The sequence below is a fragment of the Dermacentor variabilis genome, chromosome 7, assembly GCF_050947875.1.
Source record: "Dermacentor variabilis isolate Ectoservices chromosome 7, ASM5094787v1, whole genome shotgun sequence".
In the NCBI taxonomy this organism is placed as follows: Eukaryota; Metazoa; Arthropoda; class Arachnida; order Ixodida; family Ixodidae; genus Dermacentor; species Dermacentor variabilis.
The window spans coordinates 69994239-70015219 of NC_134574.1; the positions used below are offsets into that span (position 1 = coordinate 69994239).

Consider the following 20981-nt stretch of genomic DNA (forward strand, 5'->3'; position numbering starts at 1 on the left):
TAATCTGTCTTCCAGGACGCTCTCTTCCAGTTCTACACTCTGCCTCTCAAGATCCTTGATGGTTTGTGTGTAGACTGACAACTTGGCCTTGAGTCGCCGAACAGTTTGCGTTTGAAGTTTTTTCTTCCTTGAGAGTCTGGGAGCTGAATTCTGGCTACGACGCTTTTTTGATCGCTGGTTCAAAAGAGCTTTTCTTAGATGCTTGCACATCACACATGGCCTACTGTCATGCGCTACACCACGACACTTTATGCTTGAAATGATTGCGTCAAAAAAGTGAGATTTCTTGCTTCCCAACGCAAACGGAAATTCATCGACTGTGCCGGCTCCAACACAGACTTCCATGCTGTCGACCTCTTTCAAAAGAGATGTAGGATCGGTGGATGACAGCCCCGACTGGCGCACTCCCTTTAAAAAAACATCTTGTTTCACACAGTTCGCTTCTTGTGAAAACACAACCAGCTTGCTTGCATATAGGACCCGTTTATCCTTCCCTGGTTTGCACACACTGTAAGCCACAGTCAACGGCGAAGGGTTCAACGTGTGCATGCCCCACGAACACGACGGTAAAGTGAGGTCCTGAAACGAAGCTGTGCAGTACGGAACCTCCTCGAAGCCCACACTCACAGAAACGGCACTGTCTTCTGCACATTTCTTCTTGGCTGGAGCTGTGGGTTCAGGCTTTGCGGGCCGCTTCCTGTCAGGCGGCAGTTGCTTCGATAAATACTTTGGTAGGTTTGGGAAAAGCGTGGGCACAGCTCCAGGAAGCAACAGAGGCCTGCTTCTTTCGATTCGGACGAGCTCTCCATTCACTGTGTGCTCAAAGTACCTTGAAATGTACCTTGTGTCGAAATGAAGCTCGCACACCGCAGAGTTCTTCTCGAGTTGTTTGTCAGCACGCGGTATAGCCCGCTGCCACTGCGCCAACGCCAGTTCATTCTTGGGTACACCAAACAGCGACAGTTTCATCTTGCACGATTTGTAGCCAGTAGTGCACCCAGGCACAAAACAGTGGCTCTGTTTTCTGGGCATCACCACACATACAGCGCACAAGAAATAACTCACACAACTGCCGGCAAAGCCGAGAGAAACACGTGCAGCACAGCTCACGCCAGCGTATGCCACCGCGCCTTGCCCATCGACTGACGTGCAAACGTCGTCGAGCGCCGCCTGTCGGATCCTCCTCAAAGGCCTCAGTGGACCGCATACGGCGAGCGGCGCGCTGCTCACACTTCCCCCTTGTAGCCACTGTACCGGAGCACGCAGTTCGGTCGTTCTAGACATGCATTTTGCCCTCTGTACGACCAGTGCCTCCTCTATACTTTCAGTGCCCGGCAAAAAGAGCGGAGGACAATAGCCCGCCGCCGTCGGCGATAGTACAACGCATTACCGCCAGGTGCCTCTACCTAAACAGGGGAACGGAGTTCGCTATGCGCCGCAGCCGCTGTGGGTCTGGCGCCGCGCTCAAAACAAAACCGATTAAATCCTCAATGTTCTGCGCTCAAACCTCCAACGGCGTCCGCGTGCTACGCCCACAGTGCCCACGCAGGGTTAATATAGCGGGTGCAATCACTGAATGATGTTACCGAGTGTTTCAATGCGCTAGCTGCCAGCTTTCACGCACTAACAGTAAGCGAAGAACACCACGCTAAATGAAAACTAAAAACATCGCGTTCAATGATCTACATTAATTAGCAGACAAACCGATAGGTTCACTTAATAAAAGCATGTGAACGCGCGCCTCACTGCATCAAAAACGCCTATTCGTCGTTATTTACAAGGGCGTTGGGCCAGCTTCAATATGTGACAAGTGAAGCTTACCGCTAGCTCCAGCTTCTACCCGAGGAAGCATCGACGTCGCGCGCTTTAGATGCCGCGTACGCACACACCTACGCGTGGTCATGATCTGCATACATTCCCAACATTGATTTGTCATGCATGGTGACTCTATACTCTGGAAAATTAACAAATTTGATGCAATTTGAATATACACATTTCGTGAAAAAAAAAGAACATTTATTTGTAAGCACCTGTACTTTCAGTAGCCCGTAAGCACTTACAGCTTCACATATTTCCTGGACTGGGGCTTTTTTGCAAAGTATTTGAATGCATCATGCTTGTCACTGACGTTGAATGCATAGTTCACTAGCAGTGGCCGCAAAAACCGAACAGATATCAGCTCCATGAGCTTAACTCTGTGAATGGCATCACTGTCTTTGCACTTGAGCAGGTTTGAAGCACACAGGGCTGGCACAGCATACTTCACCAGTGTTGACAATGGCTTTTGCAGAGTGGGGATGTCCTTCAGGGCACGATCAGCAAATGTCCTTAGCACATCAACGGCAAACAGCAACTGGTCTGACGGGTAAAGCAGCCCACCGCGGTCCTGGCTGCGTGTCAACTGCAAGATTGGTTGATTGCTTGCAGGCTTCGTGCAGACTGAAGTGCAACTTTCACAACGCATGTGCTCGTTTATTACACGGGCAATATAGCCCCCAACGTAAGCAGTTGCCGAAATTTCAAGTGAAGGTAACTGCTGCGGCAAGACTGTCGTGTTGAGCCGTTGCAAAACACATGCAGCTCTCTGTAGCTGAGGAAGCTGCTGTGCTGGCGAAGGAGAAGCTTCAGTGTGCAGGGTACCTGTCGACATTTGTGCACGTTCACGGTGAGCAACATTTGATGTCGCACTGGATGCTGCAATTCCAGTTTTCAGAACTTTCTCCAGGCCTGACAGAACAGAACGAACATTCAGTGTGTCATTGCAACCGGCGGACATTCGCAATGTGCCAAACAGTGACTCAATCGGGTCACTGTTAAACTTGCGAGTCAGAACAAACAGGAACTTCTCCTCTGTGAGCAAGTACTTGATGCAGGCAACTGTGGAATACGTGGTCAGAAGCAATGCTTCGTACGTTTCTTTCGTAAAAAATTCCTTTTTATCTCTGCACCTTTTCTTCAGTTTGTCCAAGTACATGGGCAGTGCTACCTCAAGCCACTCCAGTCTAGCATCTTCGGCATCGTCGAAGTGCCGAGTGTCGGGCCATTTCTTGTGGATGTGCTGGGTCGTATTACTCGTGTCATGCAGCACAAACCAGCGGTACATGTTGTGCATGAAAATGATGGTCTGGCCTGCATCAGCGAATGAGAAACTTGATGTGTGCCCAGCTTGGTTCCTGAGATGCTCCAGGGCCGCAGTAACATCAGGCGACAGAACCTGAATTGCCCGTGCGACATTCATTTTTTCTATATTATTCGGGTAAACATGTTTGCGGCTGAGGCAGCGGACAGGCTTTACAACCAGGTCCTTCTGTAGTTCGTAGAGCTTCTTGATGTAGCAGGACGAGACCTCTCCTTTGGGACCAAAGTCATGTGCCAAAAACTGCGAGCGAACATTTTTTAAAACATGGCATGGATCGAAACTTAGAAAGAGGAGCCTGTCACAGTCGCAGGGATGTGTTATCCTGTACGTAAGAAGACCATCTCCAAGAAGTTTCATGGCATTGACATTCACTTTGTGGTTATCACTCACTAAACGAACTACCCTGAAACCACAGGCCTCTACTTTCTCAAGCACAAAAATCAACAACTTGTGAAGCTGTGGGCCTGCTAACCCTTTCGTAAAATAGTAGGCCACTGGAATGCGATACGATGTCGAGAGTCCAGTGATTAGGAAGCAAAGAAGAGAGTTCGCTAAGGTGAGGTCACCACCCTGCTGTTCCAAAGAGACGTCGGCGTGCCCCACAAAGCAGTCCTGCTGTTTGTTGTACTGCAGCTTTTCCTTGATCTTCATTTCATCGACAATGAGTGAGCACACTCTCGACTGCGGTACACTCAAGCTCTCAGCTTCTACTCTTAAGACGATCTTCGGCAAGTTTGCTGAAGCCTGTTTCTCCACTAGTGGTTCCGAAATAGTTGCTCAAGGTCTTCCTGCAAGGAAGCTTCAGAAGCATTTCACCGCGAATGTGTTCATATGCCCTTGCCGACAGATGCCTTAATACTACACAACGTCGGATTGTCTCCTCACACCAGCTTGGCCTCTTCTTTCTGAAGTTCTGGATTTGATCAATCAAGAATCGAGCTGCAGGTTCCTTTTCTTCCGCCCTTTCCTTGATGTAAGAAACATCCGCCACTAGGGCATCCTCGTGTAGCGTTTTCAATTCCACTTTGTACCTGTCGACCGTCTGTTGCAGTCGAAGCAACTGGCTCCTCAAGGCCTTTTCTTTCCTTATCCACTTCGCTCTCTCAGTAACAAGCACGCTTGAAGTTGACTTGATGTTTACCTGGACGCTTTGATCGCACGAGTTGGCTGCCGTTGATGTGTCCATGGAGCAGCAGTCAGACATATTCTCTACAGATGAAGTAGGCGCTGCTGCTGGCATCGACTGTTCCATCGCTGTGCCGCTCGCGGAGTCGTTTCGCGCCATTGTAGCACTCACTCTTTTGTCGATGCTTGTTGTATTTCGCGCCGGCGTTGATTTCGGCTGGAGATGGGACGGGTATTCTTCAAAAACAGACGGCACAGCCCCTTTCTTTAGACGTCGTCGCTTGCCTTCTATGAAGTCCTCTTCTTTGAAATGTCGACTGCACACTTTGGTGTAGCATGAGGTAGTATTCGGCGACCACTTGTCTCGTCGTATTGCGCCAAGCCATCGTGCTCGTGCGTCCGTGTCAGCGGGTATTTCATGAAAGGAAAGGGCAGCTGTTTTTTTTTTCTCGTCCGATTTACATAATGGCACACAACAGTAGGCCATCGTAAGGCATGCTATGCACGTACTTGTCTGAAGCTATCCCACACAGCGAAGTGGAGCACGGTTGAACGCAACTGAAGCAGAGAATAAAGAAGACTGTGGCTCACGACCAATGCGGCTACATAGTGACGGAATGGCGGCAGTGGCAGCCTTTGCCCAGACCCTGTTTGCCCAGCGCCCCTAGCGGCGGCGGCGAGAACTGGCGTTCGACAGCCGCCGAAGGTGGTGTGCCCGGCACAGATTTTTATAGAGGAGGCACTGGTACGACCGATCGCACGGAAAATCGCACCATGTGTCTCCCGCATTATTCGGCGGTCAACATTTTGCTGCCTTTTTCACTCCTTTTGGATGGCGGTAGTTATCGGCGTCTCCTGGGATGTGATGGCCAATTTCCTCAGCAATTCGGTGCCTGCGCGATTAACTCGAGATGCATTCAGTTGTTACCGTCTATTCAACGGTCACGCCCACCGTTGTTGCTTCGTAAGTTCAACCTTCTTCGTGTAGACTGATCCAGGGACCAGGAAAGGGATTCAGTTCGTGGTCAGCTGGTCTGTTTGCACGTGGAACGAGTTGCGGCCAGAGAAAACGCTAATCGCGTTTAACTTTTCTTTTTGTTTCAATATTTCCTTGAGTGACAGCTCGCCGCGAAGCTGACAGATTCTCGGAACCATATACCCGTGATATGGGTTAGATAAGGTGGAAAATAAAATAATGCGGGATAGCATTCATCATCAAGCCCTTTAATAATCTTGAAACTTATGGGCAAATTAATATGACTGTCACCTGTTAACTCGTCTGGTTTTTCCCTAATTCGACAGCTCTTTTCGTGCAAAATTGCCAACTGGAAACAAGAGTCGCAAGGACTTGAGAAATTAAGTGATGTACTAAGGGAGATAGCCAAGGCAACTGCCAAACAGGAAGTAAAAGCGAAAATTAACAAATGCAACCGTTGTTTATGAAAATATTCATGGATCAGCATCTTTTTATTTAAAAAGGGAGTAGAGAAAACGCCACCGGAAGTGGAGGACAATTCCGTGTGTTCTGAATGACGCTTCTACAGTTATCATTCGAGCCGCTTAACGTTGCCACTTCTCTGCTGTGCTTGTGCAGGTGTTTTTTTCCAACCTTCGGCCGTGGGAGCAGTACGTGCAGAGTCGCAGCTTCCTGTGCCATACGCGGTTGTACGCGACTGGCGGCCACGCATCGTTACGAAACTTCCCAAATAACCATAAGAGTCGGTGGTGGCTCTTAACTTATCAGAGCAATAAACGAGGGATCGAAAAGAACTGTGACTGTTCTGCAAATATATATTTCTGTATATTTCTTCCAGAGATAATTCAAAAAACGCTGCTATGGTGGGGTACAATTTAAGAGGAAGCTTTAGCTCGGGCCCAACTCTGAGGCGGCCTATTCAAATACACGTAAAACGCAAAAAACGTTTTTCTGAGGTAACCCCTGAACTGATTTTAATGAAATTTGTTGCATTTGAGAGACACAGTTAAATTCAAGCGACTGCTTGTAAAGGAATTTCGAATTAGTGCCTGAATTTTGTTAAAAAGATTTTCAAATATTCGACAGTTTTAAAAATTAGAAGCACGAAGTTTACAAATCCATAGCTCTGCGTCAAGAACAGATGTCTCGGTTCTGTAAACAGCATCGATTAGACCATTCAAAGCGGACAAATTCGATATATCGTTTTACATCTTATGTGAATTTGTTACGTTGTTTACAAGGGTTCTGCAAAAGGTGTATTTCCATATTGCTAAATTTTTTGAGATTCATATGTAACATATCACTTTTGTCCGCTTTAAATGTACTACTAGATGCAATTCACAGAATTGCGATATCATTTTTCGTTGCCGAAAGACAGAGTTGTAAACTTGATAGTCTCGTTTTCTAAAAATTTTCGATTATGATAATTTTTAATGAAAATTGACAATATAAAGCGAGAATTCGAAACCAACAGTCACTAGAGTTTAAGTTTTTCTTTTAAATGCAACAAACCTCGTCACATTTGGTGTAGTTGTTGCTGAGAAAAACGAATTCTCCTTTTACATGTATTTAGATAGGAGCACCCGAGCTAAAGCTTCCTCTTAAGTCTGCAATGAAGCCCTGGGCCGCTATTTTGTAGGGATGCCTTATGCCTTATTCTATGCTATTCTTATCATCCACCACACATGGCCGCCTGATCCCGTTGATAATGTGGGTAGACCGTCGCTCTGACCACTGGCCAAGCGCAAAAAGCCTGAAAAAGCATAGAATCGGAAAAGGCATCGCTACAAAATACCGGCCCTGCCCGCGCCCTCATAGCCGCCAGCCACTGTTCCTCCGCGAGGCTGCAAATAATTTGTGCTTTAAACCTCTTCTGTTACCCAAATAAGGCGGTAACTACAAAAATAAAATTATTAGCGTGTAATTTTATACCTTTCTCCTCGCCTATTATGGTTGAATGGCGAATGCCTAATTCATTATTGACCTGAAATAACATGCTTGCTTCGCTACAACTATTTGTTGTGAAGTTTCACTTCAGTTGGCAGTGAAGTTTCATGAGTAAAACGGGTTCAGCAGTGACATGAACTGCACAGCAGACTTTTGAATAGTGAAATGCTCAGAGTCGATACATTTTGTCCATGTCTGTTGCACACCTCATTGTTTCCGCCGATGAAAAGACTTTTGAAGAACAGCAGACGCTCCGGAGGTATCAAGTACGACGTCATGTTGAAAAGGCCGCATGACGACGATATGTTTTTGCTTCTGTCATTGGCTGGCGGAGTAACACAACTCCGCGCGGTCCGTGTGCCTTTGTTTCCAACTACTGTTTTTAAAGTTCTATTCTACTAAAGTAATCTTTATTTTACAGTTTCTCTTCTTTACTTGTTCTTGGCAGTGTTGTTCCTGCGCTTCTTTCCTACGCAAGTCCATTTGGCGTGTTTCTTTGTTTGCCAAGTAAAGGAGAGGCGTATCGCACAGGCGTACCTGTAAAATACACCTTATTTCATTTCCTTTTTGTGGTTTACGCGTTTTTATGGTGAATGGTGGGCGTTATTCACATTTGTAGTAGTAAAGGTACCCCCCCTCATTTGCATAGAAAAGTTACCTTGCGTTGGGCCCCCCCCGAAAAAAAATCCTGGGTACGTGCCTGTAACAAGATGCACACACAAGACTAAGCGTGCAGCTGTATGCATCATAGTATGCCGAGTTAAACTGCTACATGCTTAGATCTGCCAAGTTTTTTTTATGCTAAAATTTCTTGCTTGTTGCATAAAGTAATGACATCTCAAGGGCCCTAAACCACATTTTATCATAGTCAAAAATGTGTTTGATGTTAAAATAGACTATTTCAGAAATACTTTGCCGTAAGAAGTACATGTACAATGCATTCAGCAGAAGCAATCAAAGATCGCCCTGATTCTCTCCACAGGACTCCTGGTCCTTCAATGCCTTTGCACTACGAAAGCTACGGTAGAGCGGGGCATACCTACAACCCTATTAAATGCCACCGTGGTGGGCAGTTTAAATTGGAATTTGTATGCTCACGAAGATGTCACTACTTCCAATTTTGGCACCTACAATGTACCAAAACTCTGAGACTGTTCCTAACCTTACGGTGGAGTACAGTGTCGCATACCTTTGCTCTCCTAGTCTACCAGATAGCTACGTGCAGCTTTCACACACAAAGCAGCAAGCCACATTTTTTTTCACGCTTATTATTGCACTGGTACAATTTCTGACGAGTGAACGAAACATTGTATTTATGTTCACTCATAAAGAGCTCCGGCCATGATCGTGGCACAGCTCAAAGATATGCAACTCCGGAAGCAGACGACCTGTTCCAGTAGGATATTTGCGTTCGGGCAGGCATGCCATGTGCCTGGAGCCATGTTGCCCGGAGGCAAATTTACAGTTGTCAGTAAGTAAAGGGGTGCATTACATTTCTGGAGGCGAAAGACATTTGTGAAATGTGCGGGCATATGCGCCTTGAATATCTCACTGCCTAGGCACTATGGTGAAGTTTCATTGCTTGTGTTGTATGCATCTGCCCCTGGGCGTGCCTGCATTGTCGAGTGGGGTCAAGTTTACGCCCGGACGCTGGTGTGGTGAAACAGGTGACGCAGTGGGTACGGATGCCCACTTTGAAGATCACTGTGCCAGGCAAACTCTTGTGCTTGTAGTGCTCATGCCGAGTCAGTCGTGCTGGATATCTTCCTCGCGCCAACCTTCAATATAACATCACTGATTTTCCCAGGGGAGCAGTAGGGACCATGTAGTAGAGGCCAGGTCGCATATAATAAAGATCTAGAAGGCACAGTGCCTAATCTTCACGGCGTGACATCAAAGCGTCGCCTGTGGTGTTTAAGGCAATAGCGTTCATCCGCAGTTGCTAAGGTGCCGTGTGTTTATTTCACTCAAAGAGGATCAGTCAAAAATGCTGCTGAAATGTCATGGAGAGCAGCATATGAAAAGCCTGCAAGAGCAAAGATGGTGCTCCAGGAGAGCATGTCTAGCCTCTACTACAGCCCCTACTGCCCCCCAAGAAAAATCAGCGTTGTTTTAGCATAGAGCACCGCAAGGTGCCAGAATGGTATAATCCAGCATGACTGACTCGGCACCAACGCCGCATGCGCGAGAAAAGTCTGTCCGAGCAAACTAAGTATTGTACTTCTAAATCATTTTTCACCATTTTATTTATTCGTACTCTAAATGCCTTCTTTCAGGGTGAGCAAAGAACAGTTTTGAAAGTAAGCAAACTACGAACTTACTAGCATCAGAAAAAAAAAACATTTCGATGCAGTGACATGAACTCGTGTTAACATGTGCTGTAAATCAAGAGCAAATGTAAATCTGAAAGTTAATAATGTGCATGTTGCAGAAGGGGGTAGAAAAAACTCAAGCCATACGTACAGGTAAACAGTAATCAATGCACATCAGATATGCCAACGCAAGATTGAACATTTTTTAAAATTAGGTTCAGCAGCTCTGTGTAGAGAAGTTGTGCCATTCAGTTATAAAGCATGGTATGAAAAACAAAAGGGCACTTAATACACGTAACTAAGGAAACTATGTACAGTTAATTTAATAAGACTCCCCTAGCATGCCACAGTCACATGCTTTGCTGCATAAGTTGCAGGTGATTGGACAGTCGCATGATAATTATGTGAATCACATGTGGCTATAAATTTTATGAAGCAGGCACTGGGGAGTTCTCCATCACCGACTTGTAATACAGTAGGTACCAAGAGGCGTCAAAGGTCTTCTTTTGTGAAGGCGCACAACATTTGAAAGCCCTTAAATGTATCACACTTTGGAATTCACACTCCCTTACTGCTGTCATTCATGGACAAGACAAGCGATAGAATGGAAGTTGAATAGATGTTTGTGTCAGTTTAACAGTGCGTATGTGCGTGAATGCTCTCGCATTATTTCAGTCATCACCGAGATGGGTTCTGCCATAATTTTTAAAATAACTTTGGCTTTAAAGAGGTTTAGTTGCCTCGGTTAACCAAGACTTACATCACAGATTTCCTACATCATCATCTCATTGCTAAGCTTGCAGATTGGTTAGTGAGATAAAGAATTTCACCATATATAAACACTACTGGCATTAGTGTTATGCTGATGCAAAGTGCACTTCGCATAAAAGCACAGTAAAAGGGGCTCTCAAACTGTTCCTGTCTGTCATCACATGCTGATGGAACACTGCTAACTGTTATTTTAAGATCACAAGCATGCAGAGTGAAGTGTAGCACTTACAAGTGGTTCTCCTGAGTTTTCTTTGCTCATATAACGGAGAAGCAGGCAGTTTGCTGCTGCCACCTTTTTGAGATCGGCAGCAAGCAGAGATCGGTCACTCGGTGAGAGCGCTGGCAGTGGGTCAGACCGCCGCCTTTTCACACCTTCATGTTTCCTTGAGTGAAAGGTGATTGATTTCTTGCGGAGGCAGAGGCGGCTCCGGCTTTTTGGCGGAAAAAAAAGTTTTGTTTGTACAAGTACAATAACAAAATTTTAAGTGTTCCTGTGATGTTTAGTCAACGACCACATCCAATGTAAGGAAATCAAATCTTGCAGTTTTGGATTATTTTTTCTGAATGCAAGTCGTGTTGTTAAAAATTTATGAAGCGACACCAATATGTGTTTTAATTAAAACCAGTGGACTATATTTGTCCACATACCTATACTCATGTACGCTGTAAACAATGTAGCTGTGTGAATGAGTTGATAGTGAAAAGCTGCTACCACGAATGCAAACAATCCTACAACACGTTAAAGGGTCAACATGGTGCCACAAAGAACCCTTTGCAGAAAGGGGCCGGAAGTGTGATCACAGATTTTTGAGGCACTTTTGCCGCCTCCTATGTTAATTAATGCTCGCTAAGCAGCAGCATTCTTACCTTGGGCAGCAGCAATCCAAGCACATGGAACTTCCGTACACGTTACTGCATCCTTTTGCGCCAAGTGAATGACATAAAGGATTAACCCAACAAAATGTTGGCATGTGCCACTCAGGCTGCAAGAATAAAATGGGAGAGGAGATGAGCTTTCATGCTCAACAGGTAATCATCAAGGGAACAATGGAATCAGGTGTCTACGAATCCAAAAGAACGGGTTTAATTCCATGTCACTCAACGTGAAATACATGCGCCAATGTCAGACTTGAGCCGCACACCACCACTCGCTCGTCGGCCTTGCAACACCATGTGCACACATTAACAGCATCATTGAACGATGCAATGCGGCTTGTCAGACAGCTATGCCGGCACCAAGTTAGGTACAACTAGCGGTTTTACAGTAAACATTCAAACTTGGAAGTCAATCTCGTTATATGCTTCTAAATAGTGTACTGTATGGTACCCCCCGCAGGGGTGTCTGCGTAAGCAGGCGTTTGGTGTGTTGCGACACCACGTACCCGACCACATGAGGGTTGGAGCCTCCCACGCGTACCCCGCAGGGGCGTCTGCGTCAGCAGGCGTTTGGTGTGTTGCGACACCACGGACCCGAGCACATGAGGGTCGGACCCTCCCGCGTGTAGCCGTGCGCGGCTTAGCCGTGTCTGGGGAAAAGGGGATCCTGGGTGTTGAGCCAATGCCGGGTGTTTGGACCTTTACGGCCCCTCGGCAGCGGCAACACACCCCTTTGGCCTCGGCTTCACGTAGACGGTACCCCTGGACTGACCCACCCGGGGGAAATCGGTAGTTGCCTTTTCCTGTCCCCCTCTCCATTCTGCGCCTTTTTCTCTTCCTTTCAATCTTTCCTGTCTTCTCGTCTCTTCTATTTACTTCCGACTTTCCTGGCAGCGAGGGTTAACCTTGTGTGGGTGGCCAACCTTGGGTACTCCAGATTGGCTTATAGTGGCACCGTACAACTGGCAAGGGCTTGTCTTACTCGTAAGACCTGCTGCGTCCCCATGTTGGTTTCGGTGGTGGCCGGTTGGCGCTGCTGCCGAACTCATGACCTCTATATGGCTTCTAGTAAACCACTTTCCCTTGATCGCCCTCTGAAAATAGGGCGCACCGATGCAACCTTTCAGTTCTTTTTGAAAAACAATGAAGAAAATTTCCCTAACTACCATGTAATCTATAGTGAAAGCAACACGAGCGTACGTAAATTCTCCCCCTTCTTGGTGGCAAGATGCCTTGGCAACACGATAGGACCTGACTACAAAGCCACACAGTTGTCCAATGGACATCTGCTCCGTGAATTGAAAGATAAAACCCAATATGAGAAAATGAATGACTTGAAATGCATAGGCGATGTAGCGGTCACTGTGTCTGCACATCGAACCATGAATACGAGCTGTGGAGTAATCTGAAGACGGCTTCATGGATCTTAGTGATGAAGAGTTACTTGAAGGTTTTCAGGACCAAAATGTCATCAAGCTAGAACGAATTCTAATCTGCAGGAATAACGAACAACTTCGAAGAATGCACATTGTACTAACTTTTGGTACCAGTGTGTTGCCTAGTACAGTGGATGCAGTACGTGTTACGTACTGCATCCACTGTACGTGTTAGGCCGTACATCCCAAATCCTCGACGGTGCTTTTAGTGCCAGAGGTATGGGCATGGGTCCCAGACATGCCGAGGAAGGCAGACTTTCCCGCAGGGGCGTCTGCGTCAGCAGGCGTTTGGTGTGTTGCGACACCACGTACCCGAGCACACGAAGGTTGGACCCTCCCGCGTGTAGCCGTGCGCAGCTTAGCCGTGTCCGGGGAAAGGGGGATCCTGGGGGTTGAGCCGATGCCGGGTGTTTGGACCTTTAAGGCCCCCCGGCGGAGGCAACACACCTCTTTGGCCTCTGCTTCACGTAGACGGCACCCCCGGACTGACCCACCCGGGGGACATCGGTAGTTGCCTTTTCCTGTCTCTCTCTCCCTCCAGCCTTCGTCTTTCTCTCACTTTTCATCTTTCCTGTCTTCTCCTTCCTTCCGCTTACTTCCATAGTTTCCAGGCAGCAAGGGTTAACCTTGTGTGATTAACCAACCTAGGTTATTTCATATTTGGTTATAGTGATGACGTACAGCTGGCGTTTAGAGGAACTGTTCTTACAGTCTCTGTAGCATCCCCTTGTAGGACTCCATGGTGGGTGGCTGGCGTTATTGCCGAAAATTCAATTCCTTTATGGCAACATCCTTCCCTCCACTTCCTGATCGCCCTCAGAAAAGAGGGCGCACCGATGATTTATTCCAGTTTTTTGGTCGACAAAAAGAATCCTTCCCTCGTTTTCACGTGATCCACTCTGAAAAACCAGCTAAACAAGTGCGAACAATCTCCCCGTTCCTTGTATCTAAGTCTCTTACCGAAGTTTTTGGTCCAGGATATAAGGTGTCGAGGATGGCTAGCGGAGACCTCCTCCTGGAGCTCCGCGATCAGAAGCAATTTGAAAAACTGCCTCAGCTAGTATCATTTGGGGAGACCCAAGTAGTAGTAACCCCGCACCGCACGATGAATACTTCCCGTGGCGTTGTCTCGGACGATGATTTGCTGGAGCCCTCTGAGGCTGAGCTCTTGGAGGGCTTCAGCGAACAGAATGTCATAAATGTCAAAAGGATTAAGATAAGGCGAGACGGTAAAGAATTTCCGACCAAACACCTAATACTGACCTTCAATTCAAGTGTCCTGCCCGAGTCAATCGAGGCCGGGTACATCCAACTTCGTGTACGCCCGTATGTGCCAAATCCCTTGAGATGTTTCAAATGCCAACGTTTTGGCCACAGCTCGCAGAGCTGCCGAGGCCGCCAAACATGCGCCAAATGCAGTGCCCTTGAACACGCAACTGAAGAATGTAAGAACTCTCTACACTGTGTAAACTGTGATGGGGATCACGCCGCGTACTCACGGTCGTGCCCATCCTGGAAGAAAGAAAAAGAAATCGTAACGATCAAAGTGAAAGAAAATATCTCATTTATGGAGGCACGCAGGCGGGTTGCATACCTGCCAAAGAAAAGCTTTGCCGAAGTGGCGCGTCAGGGGGCAGCGTCACAACGGCCTCCGGCGGCTGTCCGACCCACAAGCAGTGAGTCGGCAGTCACGCCATCTGCCCCCGCGACGGTTGCAGCTAGCGCTGCTCCGTCAACCGAGGAGAAGGAACCATCGACCCCGAAGGAGGGCGCAGCCGAGGCTGCCTCAACTTCCGAGGTTCCTTCATGCGCTGGCAACGGCCGGCGTAGCCAAGTCCCTCTGGGAGCCCCATCGACCTCCGGGCTGGTGGGCGCAGGGGTTTTGCCCTCCAAGGCGGGACTCCCTCTGAAATCTTCCCGCTCGCAAGAGCACGTGTCCGGCGCCTCACAAGAGGCAATGGACACTACACCCATCCTCAAGGCGCACCAAGCGCCTAAGGAGCGGCGAGGCTCCCTCGAACGCTCCAGAAAGAACAAAGCCCCTATTACAGGGCCTCGAAAGGGTTCTGTAATCTAAGGCATCCCGTCCGTTTCCGTAAACACAGCACCAATTTATTTTAAATATGGATACACAAATCATTCAATGGAACATTAGAGGTCTCCTTACAAACCTTGATGATTTGCAAGAACTCATTCACAAACATAATCCAAAAGTGCTGTGTTTACAGGAAACACATTTAAAATCTAGACACGCAAACTTTCTCCGTACGTATGTTACGTTTCGTAAAGATCGCGATGATGCCATCGCATCATCGGGTGGTGTTGCGATTCTCACACATAAAAGTATAGCATGTCAACCTTTACAGCTTCGAACGCCCCTTGAAGCAGTGGCGGTGCGAGTTGTTCTGCTAAACAAACTCATCACTATTTGCTCGCTTTATATACCCCCACATTACAAATTAACTAAACATGAATTTCAGTCCTTTATAGATGAACTGCCAGAACCCTATGTTGTTCTTGGCGACTTCAATGCGCACAGCTCCCTGTGGGGCGACTCTCGTATAGATGCGCGAGGTCGTCTTGTTGAACAGTTCCTCGTCTCTTCTGGTGCATGCCTGCTGAATAAGAAGGCACCCACATATTATTCTCTCGCCAACAGAACATTTTCATCAATTGACCTCAGCCTAGTTTCCACGTGTATACTGCCTGAACTCGAATGGGAAGTTATGAAGAATCCTTACGGGAGCGACCACTTCCCGATACTGATAAGAACATCTAAAGAAAACGAATGTCCTCCACAAGCTCCTAGGTGGAAGATAGACACAGCCGACTGGGAGAAATTTCGAACTCTCACTAACATCTCATGGGCCGACATGTCTTCTCTAGAAATTGATGCTGCTGTAGAGTATCTTACATCATTCATGATGGATGCCGCATCAAAATGCATATCCGAAGCGAGTGGTCTGGCATGCAAACGACGTGTACCGTGGTGGAACAGCGAATGTCGGACCGCCCGTAAGAATCAGAACAAGGCGTGGGGGTTGCTGCGAGCTTCTCCCACCGCTGAGAATCTTGTCAACTTTAAAAAAATAAAATCCCAAGGTAGGAGAACCCGCCGACAGGCCAGAAGAGAGAGCTGGCACAGGTTTTTATCGAGTATAAACTCGTTTAGGGATGAGGCCAAAGCCTGGAACAGAGTTAATAGGATTAGAGGGCGGCAAACACATTCACTCCCCCTGGTGAACACACAGGGCGATACGCTGCAAGACCAGGCAGACTCACTTGGGGAATATTTTGAGAGCGTGTCAAGTCCAACAAATTATACACAGTCCTTTCTCAAATACAAAGAAACAGAAGAACGTAAGCCATTAAGAAGAAAAGGTCGAGAGAATGAGCCTTACAACCGTCCTTTTTGTATTGCTGAATTAAGAGCTGCCTTGAGCGTATGCAACAGCTCCGCACCAGAATCTGATAGAATCATGTATGAAATGCTCAAAAACTTACATAATGACACGCAGGTTACACTACTCACACTGTTCAACACCATTTGGGATGCAGGGTACCTTCCAACCGCATGGAAGGAAGCCATTGTGGTCCCTGTTTTGAAACAAGACAAGGACCCTTCCTCAGTGGCAAGTTACCGCCCGATAGCCCTCACAAGTTGCATCTGTAAAGTGTTTGAAAAAATGATTAATCGGCGACTCATCCATTTCCTTGAACTGAGCAAAATCCTTGATCCCTATCAGTGCGGCTTCCGAGAAGGGCGCTCCACAACTGACCATCTTGTACGTGTAGAAGCAAATATCCGGGACGCATTTGTACACAAACAATTCTTCTTATCCATATTTCTCGATATGGAGAAGGCGTACGATACGACGTGGCGTTACGGAATCCTAAGAGACTAGTTAGAAATGGGTATCCATGGAAATATGCTTAACCTAATAGAAAGCTATCTGTCCAGTCGTACCTTCCGGGTAAAAGTAGGAAATGTACTTTCGCGTCCTTTTACGCAAGAAACTGGTGTACCGCAAGGAGGCGTGCTCAGCTGCACACTCTTCATCGTGAAGATGAACACGCTTCGCGCTTCATTACCACCGGCAATCTTTTATTCTGTCTACGTGGACGACATACAAATAGCTTTCAAATCCTGTAACCTCGCAGTGTGCGAGAGACAGGTACAGCACGGCCTGAACAAAGTCTCAATGTGGGCAGACAAGAATGGATTTAAGATCAATCCTAGCAAAAGCTCTTGTGTTCTTTTTACAAGAAAGAGAGGCCTGGTTCCGGATCCTTCCTTAGAACTGTGTGGACAACGAATACCTATCAGCAAACAGCACAAATTCTTAGGTATCATACTTGACTACAGACTCACTTTCATTCCACACATTAAATATCCCCCGCAGGGGCGTCTGCGTCAGCAGGCGTTTGGTGTGTTGCGACACCACGTACCCGAGCACACGAGGGTTGGACCCTCCCGCGCGTAGCCGTGCGCGGCTTAGCCGTGTCCGGGGAAAGGGGGATCCTGGGGGTTGAGCCGATGCCGGGTGTTCGGACCTTTAAGGCCCCCCGGCGGAGGCAACACGCCTCTTTGGCCTCTGCTTCACGTAGACGGCACCCCCGGACTGACCCACCCGGAGGAAATCGGTAGTCGCCTTTTCCTGTCTCTCTCTTCTCAAACCTTCGTCTTTATCTGTCACTTTACATCTTTCCTGTCTTCTTCTCTCTTCCATTTACTTCCTTTCTCCACGGCGGCAAGGGTTAACCTTGTGTGGATATCCTACCTTGGGTACACCATATTGGGTTATAGTGATGGCGTACGGCTGGCGTCGTGCAGGCTTGTACACAAGCTGTGCCGCGTCCCCTCGTTGGGCTCCGTGGTGGGCGGTCGGCGCTGTTGCCGAACATACACATTTTCCTATGGCAGCGCAAGCCTCTGTTGTTTATGATCGGCGTCTGAAGAGATGCCGCACCGAAGTACCATTTCAATTTTCCTTCCAAAGCAACGCCCCAACATTTCCAAAGTACTATGTAGTGCATAGTGAAAGCAACATTCCGGTAAGGAAACTCTCTCCCTTCCTGGTAGCGAAGTGTCTGAAAGACAAAATCGGACCAACATACAAAGCATCCAAAATGTCTAGCGGGGACCTCCTCCTAGAACTGAATAACAAAGATCAAGCAGATAAGCTCTCTGAACTTACCAGTATTGGCGAAGCGACAGTGACTGTTTCAGCCCACAGAACACTTAATACAAGCAGGGGAGTAATATCTGAAGAAGACTTCATTGGTTTAAGCGACGAGGAACTGCTGGAAGGTTTCCAGGAACAAAATGTCACCAAAGTACAAAGAATAGTAATCCGACGAAACGATCAAGAATTCCCCACCAAACATGTTATACTCACCTTCGGAACAAGCGTAATGCCCACTTCACTCGATGCAGGTTATGTCAAAGTCAATGTGAGACCGTATATCCCGAATCCCAGGCGGTGTTTTAAGTGTCAAAGATTTGGACATGCTTCACATGCATGCCGAGGACAAACAACTTGTGCTAAATGCAGCTCCAACGATCACCAATCAGAGAATTGCACTTCTTCGCCACATTGTGTTAACTGCAAGGGAGATCACCCAGCTTATTCGCGGTCCTGCCCTTGCTGGAAAAAAGAAAAAGAAGTCATTGCACTAACTGTTAAAGAAAAAATCTCGTTCTTCGAAGCCAGAAAAAGACTGTCATACCTTCCCCGAAGAAGTTATGCCGAAGTGACGCAGGCGGGGGCAGCGTCACAGAGGCCTCCGGAGTCCTCCGAGCCCACGCGCAGTGGTGCCGCAGTGACTCCTCCCGCCCCCGTGGTGGAAGCAGTCAGTACTGCTCCGCCCTCTTCAACGGCCCTGCAGACACCAGTCCCGCAGGGTCCTAAGATCAAGCGAACTCCAAGGCCCGAGACACGTGTCTCGGCGCCAAACTCTCGGTCCTCCAGCGCCTCAGAGAGAGCAATGGAGGTCGAAACAAAAACCCCGGTGTCCTCGACACCGAAGGACAAGCGCTCCCTCGAGCGCGGTAAGAGGGACAAAATCCCAATAACAACTCAAAATAAGAAGGCGATAACCTAAGGGTTATCGCTCTGTTTGTATCTGCCTTCTTCAGATCCATGTCACCTAACATCTTTCTTATCTCCCATTCACTCGTTAATATCACTTTTTACCTTTCAATTTTATAATGGCTTTTATGATCCATTGGAATTGTAGAGGTCTCTTACATAACTTAGGTGACATAAAAGACCTGTTAATAAACTTCTCTCCTGCGGCCCTGTGCTTACAGGAAACCAACCTAGGCGAAAAACACAAAAACATTTTGAAAGGTTTCACTCTTGTACGGCGCGACCGTACTCAGGCGAACCGGCTCTCAGGTGGTGTAGCCATTGTCCTGCCAGGTGGTATAGCAGCCAGAGAAGTTCCCATTAACACTCACATAGAAGCCGTTGCTGTCACCGTTTTAGCTCACAAAACCATCACCATTTGTTCAGTATACATTCCGCCGCATTTACATTTTACCGTAAGAGACCTAGAGTTAATTTTAAACCAGCTACCCGAACCATTTTTATTAGCCGGTGATTTTAATTCACATAACACGTTGTGGGGTAGTCAAACAACTGACACCAGGGGTCAAACGCTTGAAGATTTTATCCTAACAAATAACATATGCCTTTTAAACACCGGTGCGGCAACTTACTACTCCCCAAGCACAGGCGCTATGAGTTGCTTAGATCTGGCACTATGCTCTCCATCTCTCTTTGACGATTTTCAATGGAGTGTTATTGACAACCCCTATGGTAGTGACCATATGCCTGCTATTATTAAAAGAAAATCTCCTTCTCCTACCATACCATTAAGACCACCCCGTTGGAAACTCCACCTAGCAGACTGGCCTCTCTTTACTGAAAAGGCCAGTCTAGATAACATATCAGATGAGCTAACCATAGATGAAATGAATGATAAGATCACCGCCTGTATACTTGCTGCAGCAGCAGAAACAATCCCACAATCCTCTGGCCTATTAAGAAAAAATCTGAAACCCTGGTGGACGAAGGAATGTACACAAACAAAAAAACTACAAAACAAAGCGTGGGGTACCTTCCGGCGATACCCAACACAAGACAATCTACTCTCCTTCAAAAAAGCAAAAGCGAAAGCCAGGTACACACGCAGACAAGCCGAAAGACAGTCCTGGAAAAATTATGTCTCGTCTATAAATAGTTCAATAACATCCAAACGAATGTGGGATCAGGTTCGTAAGTTTAGAGGCGACTACGCTTCTTACACTATCCCCATACTGTCACCTCCAGGCACACAAACAAATATAGAAGAACAAGCAGACATATTAGGGCAACATTTCCATGATATATCAAGCTCGAAAAACTACTCTGCTGCATTCCTGAAACATAAACAATTAGCAGAAAAACTAAAGCTTCCGACCACAGGAAGTTCAGAAAGACTGTATAATGGCCCTCTAACACTTCCAGAAATCAACAGAGTCCTTACTAGTGGCAAAAAAACAGCACCCGGTCCGGACAGGGTACACTATGCAATGCTAGCTCACCTATCCCCTAAAGCAGTTGAGACCCTGCTTCATCTCTTCAACATAATCTGGGAAACGGGGAAAATGCCCAAAGAGTGGAAGAAAGCTATCATAATCCCATTCTTGAAAGCCGGAAAGTCTCCCACAACAGCAACCAGTTATAGACCCATAGCACTCACAAGTTGTCTTGCAAAGTCCTATGAGGCCATCATCAACATAAGATTGACATACGTCCTTGACACAGAAAACATGCTAGATAACCATCAGTGTGGATACAGGAAAGGTTGCTCCACAACAGACCACCTAGTCCGGCTAGAAGACGAGATACGTGCGGCCTTCCTACACAAACAATATTGTCTCACTGTTTTCTTTGACTTAGAAAAGGCGTACGACACAACATGGAGGTATGGTATATTAAGGGACTTAGCAGATTTGGGAATCCGAGGTAGAATGCTGAAATGTCTAGCCGATTTCATGTCGGACCGAACATTCCAGGTGCGTTTAGGAACGGTGTTGTCACGTGTATTCATTCAGGAAAATGGTGTGCCACAAGGATGCGTACTAAGCACAACACTCTTTATAGTAAAAATGAACTCTGTTAACAAAGTCATTCCCCCCTCTATCATGCACTCCATATACGTCGATGATCTGCAAATAGCGTGCCGCGCCTCAAACTTACATACATGTGAAAGGCAGCTCCAGATAACAATTAATAAACTAATGGAGTGGGCTGAAAAAAATGGCTTCCGTTTCTCTACTCAAAAAACCGTTACAGTGCTATTCTCGCAAAAACGAGGATTGTACTTAGACCCGCTTCTAAAATTGAATG

General features: G+C 47.0%; 1 protein-coding gene and 1 pseudogene across 2 annotated transcripts in view; one reads left to right on the forward strand and one right to left on the reverse strand.

Annotated features, from left to right (window-relative positions):
• Nucleotides 1-20981, forward strand: part of LOC142587514 (uncharacterized) — a 457134-nt gene that overhangs the window by 140564 nt on the left and 295589 nt on the right. The gene's annotated exons all lie outside the window — the stretch shown is intronic.
• LOC142587510 (uncharacterized) lies at nucleotides 2002-4861 on the reverse strand (annotated as a pseudogene).